Consider the following 12,797-nt stretch of genomic DNA (forward strand, 5'->3'; position numbering starts at 1 on the left):
ACTTACAACTTCATGCCCTTGGAAAAAGCCAGGCCTTTTTTTAATAAGCAACTAACATAGAGGTGAGGCAGCACTTCACCATTAACATTTACTTTTCACAAAATGTCATCCTGAAAGCCAGTGCTGGTTACCATAAGAGAGTAAACAACAATGTAACATAAGAAAAAAGCTTTTATAGAAACACTCTTCTGACACCCATTATTCTGCAACATAAATTTAGGTGTTCATTATTCATGCTCTAAAAATGAAGCTGGGCGATATTTAAGTGCTTCACAAATAGCTGCAGTATGTCTCTCCAGTCATTAATAAAACAGTTTGCCGGTTCTGCATTGATTCTTGAGGGAAAACTGAGAAAAATACAATCAACTTGTTATCATCTGTGCTTTAATAAACAACTGAATATGCATTAGATAAAACGAGTTAAAACCTTTGGGGAAATCTATTTTCCATAAACAACTGATATTTGTAAATTAGATAAGGATTGGTTAACTGTTAACTGAGACACATTTATTCAACACTTGAAATAAATGACTATGCTGTTTTCCACTCCAGACTGAGTGTAAAGGACTATGGTAAGTGTGATTAAGCAGAACACCTCCCTCTAGCTGAGAGTTAGAGGCAGAAAGAGAGAGTGATAAATCCACAAGTAATAAATCAATCACTACTGCCTGCAATATCGAGTAGGTCCCTCAACTCTATCCTGTGTTGTTGACACTAAGACACAAACATCACATCATATCACAACAACACAGCCCAACTGAGAACAACATGCAGATTGCCAGCAGCACACACGCAGCTCTGGCTGGAGCATCAGTGCAGTGGGTGCAGAGACACAACAACATGCAGAGTTATGAAATATTCATAAACAAAAAGACATGACGTAAAAGATGTCTTTCTAAACTACAAGTATAGGATTGAACGTTTATTAAAATAACACACATACTATGGTAGTAAAATTTCATCAATATATTATAGGTCTCAGATATATACAAAACATGTCTCTGAAGTGTTGGCTCCAAATACTAAACAGATCATGCATTGTAGCATCCCATAAACCTCTCTGTTATATCTCTCACAGGCTCCGCCCTCTACTGGACTCTATGGGTACTACCTTACCCTGCGAGCATTCTCCCACTGAGACTTCTATAGACGTAGCCGGCTTTGGGCGGGCCTACCTGAATGCGCGCGCATCACACCGCATAAAAGGAGGCCTCGCCTCCTGACTATCATCCTTTTCTCTTCAGTAGCGGAAGTGATTCCACGGAGCTTTAAAAAGACGAGAAAAATAGAGAGTAATGGAGTCAGTTCTTGACCACAGGACCTGCCCGAAATGTCCAAACCTGATCGCGGGGGCGGATCCACACCCCTTCTGCTTTTTGTGTATGGGGCCTGACCACGCCGTGAGCAGTATGGGCCCGGCTCCGGCATGCTCAGCCTGCCAGATGCTTCCTCGGCTCACGCGTGAGCATCGTGGGCAGCATTTTCTGTCGGCGGAGGCCCCACAGGAGGAGGTGGAGGATCCGGATCTCGACGTCGTCGAGATGGGCGATTCAGGAGAGGAGGAAGTGCCGTTCCGGTTCTCCCTTCTGTGGGGCCAGACGACCCCGATTACGGAGGAGGAGGACGATGACGCGTCGGGGTCTGGAGGTCCGACTCTTAGGTCTGCGCGTATGGATTTCCCAGCGCTGATGACCCTGTCGGCGGAGCGCGTAGGCCTACCGCTCCCCCCACCGCTGCCACCGAGGCCTGTAAGCCGCCTGAGACAGGGGTTTTACGGCCCGGTGCATCCAGGGCAGCCGACCTTCGTTTCGCCCCAGCTGCCTGATATATGGCGGTGTGTGGAGGCGACATGGCAGCAGCCATTTAAAACGAAGGCCCCAGTAGCCGCTATGGCAGGCATCATAAAGGTGGAGGGTCGTTCGGACATAACGTGTTCGGGTGTGCCCCCCCTTGATGAGAGCCTGGCGGCCCATCTGCTTCCGCGGGCGGCTGGTTGGGCGGAGGGTAAGCGACCCCTGCCCCCGCTGCCCCGGGACCGAGACACTCTGGAATATCTGGACAAGATGTTCAAGCTCGGTACGCAGATGGCGGCTGCAGCAAATAATCTCGGCGTGTTGGGCGTCTCCCTGATCACCCCTCAGGCAGTCGCCCCCGCCCTCCTGTCTCAAGACGGGAGCGATTATCCGGACCGCGCTATAGGTCAGATGAACAATCTGATTCATGGCGTGGCCACTGCAGCAGGGCGGGTGATTTCCTTGGCCACAGTGGCGTCTGGTCACGTGTGGTTGGGACTCACTGCCCTATCTAAGAAGGACCGAGAAGATCTCCTCGGAGCCCCCGTGTCCACGGAGGGGCTCTTTGGGTCGATCTCCTCGGTCACTCAGCCCTTTAGCCTCCTGGAGGAGGAGAGGATCCAATTATATCATGGCGTGCACAGCACAATTGATCAGACACCTGACCAAATTGGGCTTTGCGATCAATTGGAAAAAGAGCACCCCCATACCTCACCAACGGGCGTTGTATTTGGGTGTCGTGCTCGATGCAGGCGCGTTGCGCGCCACCCTGTCAGAGAGCAGACGTGCGTCCCTTCTTCAGGGGGTGCGCAGGCTGCGACAGGGGGCAACAGTGACAGCTTTTACTGTCATGCAGACACTGGGTCTCATGGCGGCTGCTCACATGGTGGTCCCGATAGGGTTACTACATATGCGCCGCCTGCAGAGGTGGTTCTCCAGCCTGCGCTTGGATCCCAAGAGGCACAAGCGGCGGCTGGTGAGCATCCCCCCCTCAGTGGAGGGCAAACTCCGGTTTTGGGGGTCCCCGGATCACCTCCGGAGGGGGTCTCCACTGGGACGGGTGACCTCCTACATCACAGTGTTCACGGATGCATCCAGAAAAGGATGGGGAGGGACCTGCCTGAAGAGGGCTATAGGTGGGCGCTGGGCTCTAACATAGTCTCGACACAGCAACCTCCTAGAGCTACGGGCGGTAGTGTTAGTCCTCCAGCATTTCAGGCCCCTAATTCAGGGGAGACATGTAATGGTCAGGAGCGACAACAGCACCACAGTGGCTTATATCAACAAGCAGGGCGGAGTTCGATCTGCCGCCTTGTTGACCACAGCGGAGGAACTGTGGTTATGGGCTTCAGAGGTGGTGTTATCTCTGAGAGCCCTCCATATTCCGGGACTGGAGAACAGAGGGGCCGACCTCATGTTGAGGGGCGGCCCCCTGCCAGGCGAGTGGGTGCTTCACCCGGAGGTGGTGAAGCAGATCTGGGCCCAGTTTGGGAGAGCGGAAGTGGACCTGTTTGCCAGCCGGCGAATCAGCCACTGTGCCCTGTAGTTCTCCGTGGCTCGGAGCGACTACCCAGGAGTGGCTTCGTAAGGAGCATTTCAAGGTACTGGAGTGGCCTAGCCAGTCTCCAGATCTCAACCCCATAGAAAATCTTTGGAGGGAGTTGAAAGTCCGTGTTGCCCAGCGACAGCCCAAAAACATCACTGCTCTAGAGGAGATCTGCATGGAGGAATGGGCCAAAATACCAGCAACAGTGTGTGAAAACCTTGTGAAGACTTACAGAAAACGTTTGACCTCTGTCATTGCCAACAAAGGGTATATAACAAACACTTTTTAAGTGGGAGAACTTGCATAATTGGTGGCTGACTAAATACTTTTTTGCCCCACTGTATGTCATATGTATTATTGCTACATAAACATTATATCGCAGTCTTAGTGTCGCCAACTCCGTTTCTAATATGCAATATGAGTACAAAATGCGTCTATAATGTATTTTCGATCTTCCCAATTCAGACGAGAGATCTCTCCCCCGCCTGCTTGCGAGGGGGCGGGGCAGTTTACACACACACGCAGCTACTACATGCATGCAACACACACACACACGGAGGAGATGGCGTAGAGAACGCGCTCCGAGATGTGGTTAAACTTTAGCCATCTCGATGTGGACAATGCTCGTTACCAAAAGTGCAATAACAGTTTATCATGTAAGGGCGGTAACATGAGCAATTTGTCTAAACATTTAGCAAAAGTGCTCCACATCCAGACGGAGAAATGCACCGGGTTCCACTGTCTTTCTAGCAGCTCTGTAGCCCCGTCCACGAGTAACGTTTCCACATCAGGTGTTATGTATGCTAGCAGCAACACACAGAGTTAACTCAGTTATAAAAACATAGGTTAATGATTAGAGGTAACTGAGTTATTTATTTTGTTAAAGTTTCAGCTATTCTGTTTACAGTTCTGTCATCACATTATTTAATATGATTTGTTAAAACATTGTTGTTTCTTTTGATGTGAAATATTATGCATTTAATTAAAAATAAAAAGCAGTGTTAGTTTTGTTCACAATTTGTTTAGTTAGTTTACCTTATTTCTTGTCAAAAGAACCGTTAATACTATCGTTAAAAGGACCGGATCGATAAGCAGTATCGATATAAGTAGTAGTACAGTTAAAACCTTAACAATCCGAATAATCGATTAATCGTTTCATTAATCGATAGATTAATCGATTATCAAATTAGTAATTTGTTGCAGCCCTACTGCTAACTGTTCCTTCATACTTTCACTCAGAAACCTCATTCCAACTTTAAAATGTCACACATCTTTCTGACATTATTCTTGTAACACAATTTCATGACAAACGTAGGAAAACAACTCATAGCTTGAAAGATAAACAAAAATTAAGCAAAATAATTGAACAAAATGCCTCTTGAGGGCATGAAGTGACAAAAACTTTCAACATGTCTCCATTAAAACCCATTGTAAATTCAGCCTCACCGTTCCCCACCACAGCAGCCGCACACCTTTAGTTAAACTGCCAAAAAGTCCACATTATTAACCCGAGAGTACACAAAAAGAACACTTCAGATGCTCAAGTTCCTTGACATGCTTCACGCTTTGAAATTTCACCGATATCTGTTACGGTTCTTCAACAAAACGTTCACATGTAACAGGTTTTTCTCTCATTCAGAACAATGAAAATGCTTTCCTCTCACTAATCACCATGGAAACCTTTGATCTCTGAACACGTCGTTATCTCAAATATAAACACCTGTGTCATGGAACACGATAATGTCAACTCATAACTCCAATTTACATAATTAGAGCAGACTAATGACGTGGTCACTGGAGTTTAACAGACTGTCTCAGCCTATTCTTTTCCGTCTGATGGAGACTTCATACTGACTTCAACATATTCCACATATTTTAGACATTATTGGAGACGTATCATTTTAGTTCTAAAGTTTTCAGTTCAAATATTCTGCTGATTTTTTTAGGAATTTAGAATTTTATTTTCTTGTTCTTATTTCACATTCAAGTCTCCTCTATTCATGAACCCTTTAAAGTACTCACCACTTATATACCACGTGCGACTATTGCTATGTCAGTTAATCTTTCAAATATAAGGTTGCTTGTTTGATTCAAGCTCTTATAGTCAATATGTCAAGGTAATTATCCCTAACATTTTATCAGCTAACTAATGACACACACTCAGAGGAACTTTATAAACGTTTTAAGTATTGCACATCTTTAAACATGACTCTTATAAATCACTTTTATAACCAGCGATGCACTACAGTGTCAGCTCTTCTAAAATAGAAACTTCAATGTTCACATCTTTCTAAATGATTCTACTTTTCAATGACCTACAAATAATCCTAATAATAATAATAATCCCATTTTCAATCTTCCAACTGTTCATATTTTTTGGTCAATTAAAGGTGGGGTAGGTAATTTTGGAGAAACCAGTTTGAGAGAGTTTCACTAGAATTTGAAAATACACAGCCGGAAAAAATCTTCCACTTCCTTACAGAGTCCCTCCTCCAACACACACAAGACCAACATGACCAATGAGGGCACGAGATAAGTTTGTGCACGAGATGGAAGGCTGACAGGCAGGTAAGGCAAGGCAAGGCAAGGCAAGGCAAGTTTATTTATATAGCACTTTTCAACACAAGGCAATTCAAAGTGCTTTCCAAAAAATGAAAGACATTAAGAAAAAGGCATTTCAAATCAGTCATTAAAAAGAAAAGTTAAGGTAGGCCATCCAGTTATTTTAGCCGGGCCGGCTAAAATGATTGGTCATGCTCTTTACAGCGCTACGGCTTCCACAGATGACATTTTTTAATGAATTTTTTGTCAAAGCTCTTAAGATATTCTTTGCTATCGGGATGTTAAGAGCATCCCATGGAATATAACAAAAAGTGTATCTCGAGCAGGTTTCTCAAACTTACCTACCCCACCTTTAACAAACCTGTTACAAATGTGTTGTTCAACAAATTTGAGCCTTTGCCACATTTATTTGATCACCATGGAAACCTTTGATCTCTGGACACGTCGTTAGTTCAAATATAAACACCTGTGTCATGGAACACGATGATGTCGTAACTCCAACTGACATGCTCAGAGCAGCAGACTTCAGATAATGGTTAATGGTCCTGCCCTCAACAGCTCCACGTCAATTATTGGGTGTCATCATAGGCCATTTCCATGGAAACGCATCCCTCGCCATAAAACACGACGTCGCTGTAACTCCATTGGACACGGTCCGATCGTCCCCAAAACTTCGCTTGTATATCACCGGTGAATGCCTCAACAGCTTTACGTCAAATCTGACATCTCACCATATGCCGTTTCCATGGCCATAAAACACGATGTTGTCGTAACGCCTATGACAAGGGTCAAAACAGCACCACACTTCAGATAAATGTTAACGGTCCAGCCCTCAACAGCTCTACGCCAATTATGGGGTTTCATCATATGCCGTTTCCATGGAAATGCAGCCCTCGCCATAAAAGACAATGTCGCTATAACTCCTATGAAAATGTTCAAAAAGTGCTCAAACTTCACATGTATGCTAACAGTCAAGCCGTGAAGACATCTACGGGAGAGTTTTGAGATTTCTTCAAATGCTGTTGCCATGGCAACACAATGCTCGCCATGAAACACGGTTTTCTCATAACTTCAGTGAAAATGCTCCAAATGGTCCAAAACTTCACAGGTCTGGTAACGATGCAGCCATCAACGCATCTAAGCGTATTATGGGATGTCATCAAATGCCGTTGGAATGGCGACAGATCATTCACCATCAAGTTAGTTCAAAGGTTTGCAGTTCAAATATTCTGCTGCTTTTCTAAGCCTTTTTACTTTCTTTTCTTCTCTCATCACACATTCAAGCCCCCAGTGTTCATGTATCATTTCAATCTAAATTCTTCACTTTCTTCTTACACATTACATTTCAGCATAGCAGTTTAGCGTCAGCTTTTCAGCATAAAGCATTCCCACTAGCAATTTCTTCAGGAATTGCATTCTATAGTTATGAAGTTATCACCCTATCCGATAATAATCCAATGCAGAGGCAATAATGTAGTATAAAACATTATGTTATATATATATTATGCAGTGAAACCAAAAGTAAGCCTGCTATATATATATATATATATATATATTAATATATATATATATATATATATATTAATATATATATATATATATATATATATATATATATATATATATATATATATTAATATAGTCTTAAAGTTACAACCGGCCCTTTGAGTGCAACCTTAATGCTGATGTGGCCTGCGATGAAATTGAGTTTGACACCCCTGCTTTAGATGAAAATAAGGAGCCCCTCCCCACGCCCCTCTGCGAGATATTTGGTTAAAAATAACCCAATGGTGCTCTAGGAGGAGATTCAGGTGATATGGTGGGGGGGGGGGTGTTACCTTGGTTGGTTATTGGCTAATGGTTACACAAGCCAAACAAATCGTTATGACATCATAAAGTGGCCAAAATCTGATCAGCTCATTTTCAGACAGGTTTTTATATAAATGGATCAGGACAAAAAGTGAATCTTTTTTCCGGAAACGTTCAGAATCTCTTTACATAGAGGGGACACATGTTTATGTATAAAAGATGTGAAAAGGTGGATTTTGCATAATAGGTGATCTTTAAGGGATCAAGACAACAGCCCCTCTGCAGACTGGCTGGGACACATCCAGAAGAAGTTGTCATGTCCAAGAAACTTATTGTGAAAGTTTATTCTTTATGTTAGAGTTGTCATGTCCCTTTGTCTTGTGCTTTATGTCTATACCCTTAATTATTTCTTCCTCTCATTTCAGGCCTCCACGCTCCCCGCCCCTTTTCTGTCTCCTGCGTCCTTGATTATTTTCCCCGCCCTGATTGTTTCCAACTGTGTCCCCTTTACCTGTGTATATATTGTGTTAGCTCCCTCCTGTTAATTGTCAGTTCGTTGTCTCTCGAAGACCACGTATCGGCTTACCTCACGGACCTTTTCACGGACCTTTCACGGACCTATGCTATAGATCGCATTATAGTTTTCCTCGAAAGAGTGGTTTTGTTTTCCTTGTTTTATTACTGTGCAAATTCCAGTAAAGTCTTTATTTTGAAACGCTATCTGAGTCTGAGTTTTGAGTCGTGCAATTGAGTTCATGCCTCAGTGTTCTCCCCTTGACAGTACGAACTGACCATCAAAATGAACTCAGCCGACTCAGATCAGATTAAGAACGCTATCCGTTCTCAGGGCCAACGTCTTGGGCAACAAGAGGAGCGTATGGCCACCATGCAGCAGGGAGTGCAGGATCTAACCAGCAGCCAGGGGGAACTACAAACATCGTTGACGACCCAAGTTAATCTACTGGCAGCAGAGGTTCAGCGTGTGCTCACTCACCTGCAGGCTGTTTCTCCTCCTACGACTCCTCCGGTTCCAGCGGTGACCGGATTCGATCCCAACCGGGTTACTGAGCCGCACAGTGCTTCCATGCGTCTGGCTCCACCCGAAAGGTACTCCGGGGACTCAGAAGGCTGCCGGCCGTTCATCGTGCAGTGTGAGTTACACTATCACCACCAACCGGCTGCTTTTCCCACGGACATTTCCAAAGTGGCTTTTATGATCTCTCATCTCTCCGGCCGAGCAGCAGCGTGGGCCACGGCAGAATGGTCCCGAGGCTCGCCTATCTGCGGGTCTCTGGAAAACTTCATAGACACTATGAGGAAGACTTTCGATCAAACCACGCCGGGCAGGGAAGCAGCTCGGGCTCTGATCAAGCTGCGACAACATCAGCGGAGTGTGGCTGACTACGCCATCGAGTTCCGGACTAAGGCAGCCGACAGCGGCTGGAACTCCGCTGCATTGTTTGACGCTTTCGTCAGCGGTCTCTCGGATTCTTTACAAGACCAGCTGGCGCCTCTCGATCTGCCCGCTGATTTGGACTCTGTCATATCCATGGCTTTACGTATAGACAATCGTTTGACGGAGAGGAGAAGGAATAAATCCAAGGATGCGGTTGATCCACCTCTCCAGAGGAGACGCTCGCCGCTGGATATTACTTCTTCTTGGAGGCCCCGTCACCCCTCACCACCTGCGTTCCGGACAACAGCGCCCCCTGGCTCCGTGGAGGAGCCAATGCAGTTGGGCCGCGCCAAGCTGTCGCTGGCAGAACGTCAGCGTCGATTCAAGGAAGGTCTGTGTTTCTACTGCGGGCAGCGCGGACACCCACAAGCGGCTTGTCCGGTAAAAGAGGAGGCTCACCAATGAAGAGGAGTACGTTGGTGAGCCGGATCTCTTCCTCTGACTTTCCTCCTCGCACCCTGACCCGGATCCAGGTAAAAATCAGAGACAATGTAGTTACTCATGGTGTTCTCATTGACTCAGGGGCGGACGAAAGTCTTATGGATTGGGGTTTAGTTAAAAAATGGGACATAAAAACTAAACCTCTACCCCAGCCTCTTGAAGCGAGTGCTCTCGATGGGCGGCTGTTGTTTAAAGTGACTCACCAAACGGAGCCTTTAGAAGTAAGATGTAATGATAACCACCATGAGACAATGTCTTTTCACTTATTTAACTCAGCCCAACATCCACTCATTTTGGGGTTTCCCTGGTTGAAACTTCATAACCCTCACATAGATTGGCAATCTGGGAGGGTGGAGGGGTGGGGAAAGAATTGCATTGATCTCTGTTTTAAGCAGGTAGCAGAGATTGACAGGGGATGTAACACTGGGAGTGTTAGGCAGGATACAGTCCCAAAAATATATCTTCCGGATGTACTTTCAGTTCCTTCCTGCTACCACGACCTTAGTGAAGTTTTTAGTAAGTCCAAAGCTCTGGCTCTTCCTCCTCACCGCTCCTATGACTGTGCTATTGACTTGATTGCCGGGTCTCCCATTCCTAAGGGTCGACTTTATGCAATTTCAGGACCTGAGAAAGAGGCCATGAAGGACTATATTGATGCCTCCCTCAAGACAGGGCTTATTCGTCATTCCTCATCCCCAGCAGGGGCAGGTTTTTTTTTCGTGGGCAAAAAGGATGGGTCTCTTAGGCCCTGTATCGACTACTCACCTCTCAATGACATTACGGTTAAAAACCGGTACCCCCTCCCTCTCATCTCGTCCGCTTTCGAGCAGCTTCAGGAAGCCAAGGTTTTCACCAAATTAGACCTGCGGAACGCCTATCATTTGGTCAGGATCAGGGAGGGCGATGAATGGAAGACGGCTTTTAACACCCCTTCAGGACATTATGAATACCTGGTCATGCCGTTTGGATTGTCAAACGCTCCTGCAGTCTTCCAGGCTATGATCAACGACGTGTTGAGGGAGTTTCTGAACCGTTTCGTTTTTGTTTATCTGGACGACATTCTGATCTACTCCCCTGACCTTCACACCCACAAACAACATGTCCGCCTGGTTCTACAGAAACTGCTCCAAAATAAGTTGTTTGTCAAAGCTGAAAAGTGTGAATTTCATGTGGAAACAGTCACTTTTTTGGGCTTCATCATTTCCCCAGGTCAGGTTATGATGGACCCAGAGAAGGTTAGCGCAGTAGCCTGTTGGCCTACCCCTGACTCTCGCAAAAAAGTGCAGCAGTTTTTAGGCTTTGCTAATTTTTACAGACGTTTTGTGCGGAGCTTCAGCGCTATTGCAGCCCCTCTTCATGTCCTCACGTCCCCTCAGGTGCCTTTTGTGTGGTCTCCTCAGGCTGAGGAGGCTTTTTCTCGGCTGAAAAAGATGTTCACCACTGCCCCCATACTTACCATGCCGGATCCCACTCGCCAGTTCGTGGTGGAAGTGGATGCCTCCAACGAGGGGGTGGGAGCGGTCCTCTCCCAGCAACAACAGAAGGACAACAAACTTCACCCCTGCGCCTTCCTGTCCAGGAAGCTCTCCCCGGCAGAGAGAAATTATGACGTGGGAAACCGTGAGTTGCTGGCCGTGAAGTTAGCGTTGGAAGAGTGGAGGCATTGGTTGGAGGGAGCCGAGCATCCTTTTGTGGTCTGGACCGATCACAAGAACCTGGAGTACATCAGAAAGGCCAAAAGACTGAACTCCCGCCAGGCTAGGTGGACCTTGTTTTTCAACCGTTTTGACTTTGTTCTTTCCTACAGGCCGGGGTCTCAGAATGTCAAGCCTGACGCTCTGTCCCATCTGTTTGACCCTGTGCCTGCAGCCAAGGAGCCGGAACCCATCATCCCATTGAACCGGGTGGTAGGAGCGCTGACTTGGCCAGTAGAGAAGGAGGTAATACGTGCCAATGCTGGAGCTCCTGCACCAAGGGGTTGCCCGCCTAACCGGATTTTTGTTCAGGAGGCCGAGCGACCACAGGTGATCCACTGGGCTCACACTTCGCTGCTCACCTGTCACCCCGGAGTCAAGAGAACTATGTTCATTGTTAAACAACGTTTCTGGTGGACATCCATGGAGAAGGAGGTGAAGGAGTATGTGGAGGCGTGCCCTATCTGCGCTCGAAAAAAGACCTCTTCCAGGTCGCGAATAGGGTTATTACAACCATTCCCTATTCCCAACAGGCCCTGGTCAGAGATCTCCATGGACTTCGTCACTGGCCTGCCCCTCTCTAGAGGTAAAACCACAGTTCTCACGGTAGTGGACAGATTTTCCAAAATGACACATTTCATTGCTCTGCCAAAGATGCCCTCAGCTAAGGAAACGGCGGAGGTCATGATGCAGAATGTGTTTCGGCTTCATGGTTTCCCTAAGGATATTGTCTCCGACCGGGGCCCCCAGTTTGTGTCACGCTTCTGGAAGGAGTTCTGCAGCCTCATCGGTGCCACGGTCAGTCTCTCGTCTGGATATCATCCGGAGTCTAACGGCCAGACAGAGCGCCTAAATCAAGAACTGGAGACCTGCCTGCGCTGCCTGGTGTCCCAGAATCCATCCTCCTGGAGCGAGCACCTCACCTGGGTTGAGTATGCACACAACATCCTCCCTACTTCTGCCACGGGCCTGTTCCCGTTTCACTGTGTTTATGGCTACCAGCCGCCACTGTTCCCAGCCACGGAGAGGGAGGTCACGGTCCCGTCTGCCCACGCTCTGGTCAGGCGTTGTCGGCGCGTGTGGGCTGCGGCTAGGAAGATACTCTGCAGGAATTCACAACTGGTTAAAAGAGCAGCAGACCGAAAACGCCGACCAGCCCCTGTATACCAGCCAGGCCAAAAAGTCTGGCTCTCTACACGAGACCTTCCCCTCCACGTACTCTCCCGAAAACTGGCTCCCCGGTTTGTGGGTCCTTTTCCCATCACCAAGGTCATAAACCCAGTCTCAGTGAGACTACGGCTTCCCAGGGCCATGAAGGTACATCCCACCTTCCATGTAGGGAAATTAAAACCATTGAAGGAGAGCGCTATGGTTCCCACCGTCAAACCCCCCCCGCCCCCCCGGATGATCGATGGAGGTCCGGTTTACACGGTCAAGTCACTATTGGCTAGTCGGAAAAGGGGTAGAGGGCGACAGTTACTGGTTGACTGGAAGGG

At 46.9% G+C, this 12,797-nt stretch overlaps 1 protein-coding gene across 1 annotated transcript in view; it reads right to left on the reverse strand.

Annotated features, from left to right (window-relative positions):
• shank3a (SH3 and multiple ankyrin repeat domains 3a) overlaps nucleotides 1–12,797 on the reverse strand; it is a 223,835-nt gene that overhangs the window by 118,278 nt on the left and 92,760 nt on the right.

The sequence above is a fragment of the Notothenia rossii genome (genome assembly GCF_949606895.1).
Source record: "Notothenia rossii genome assembly, chromosome: 5".
Lineage (NCBI taxonomy): Eukaryota > Metazoa > Chordata > Actinopteri > Perciformes > Nototheniidae > Notothenia > Notothenia rossii.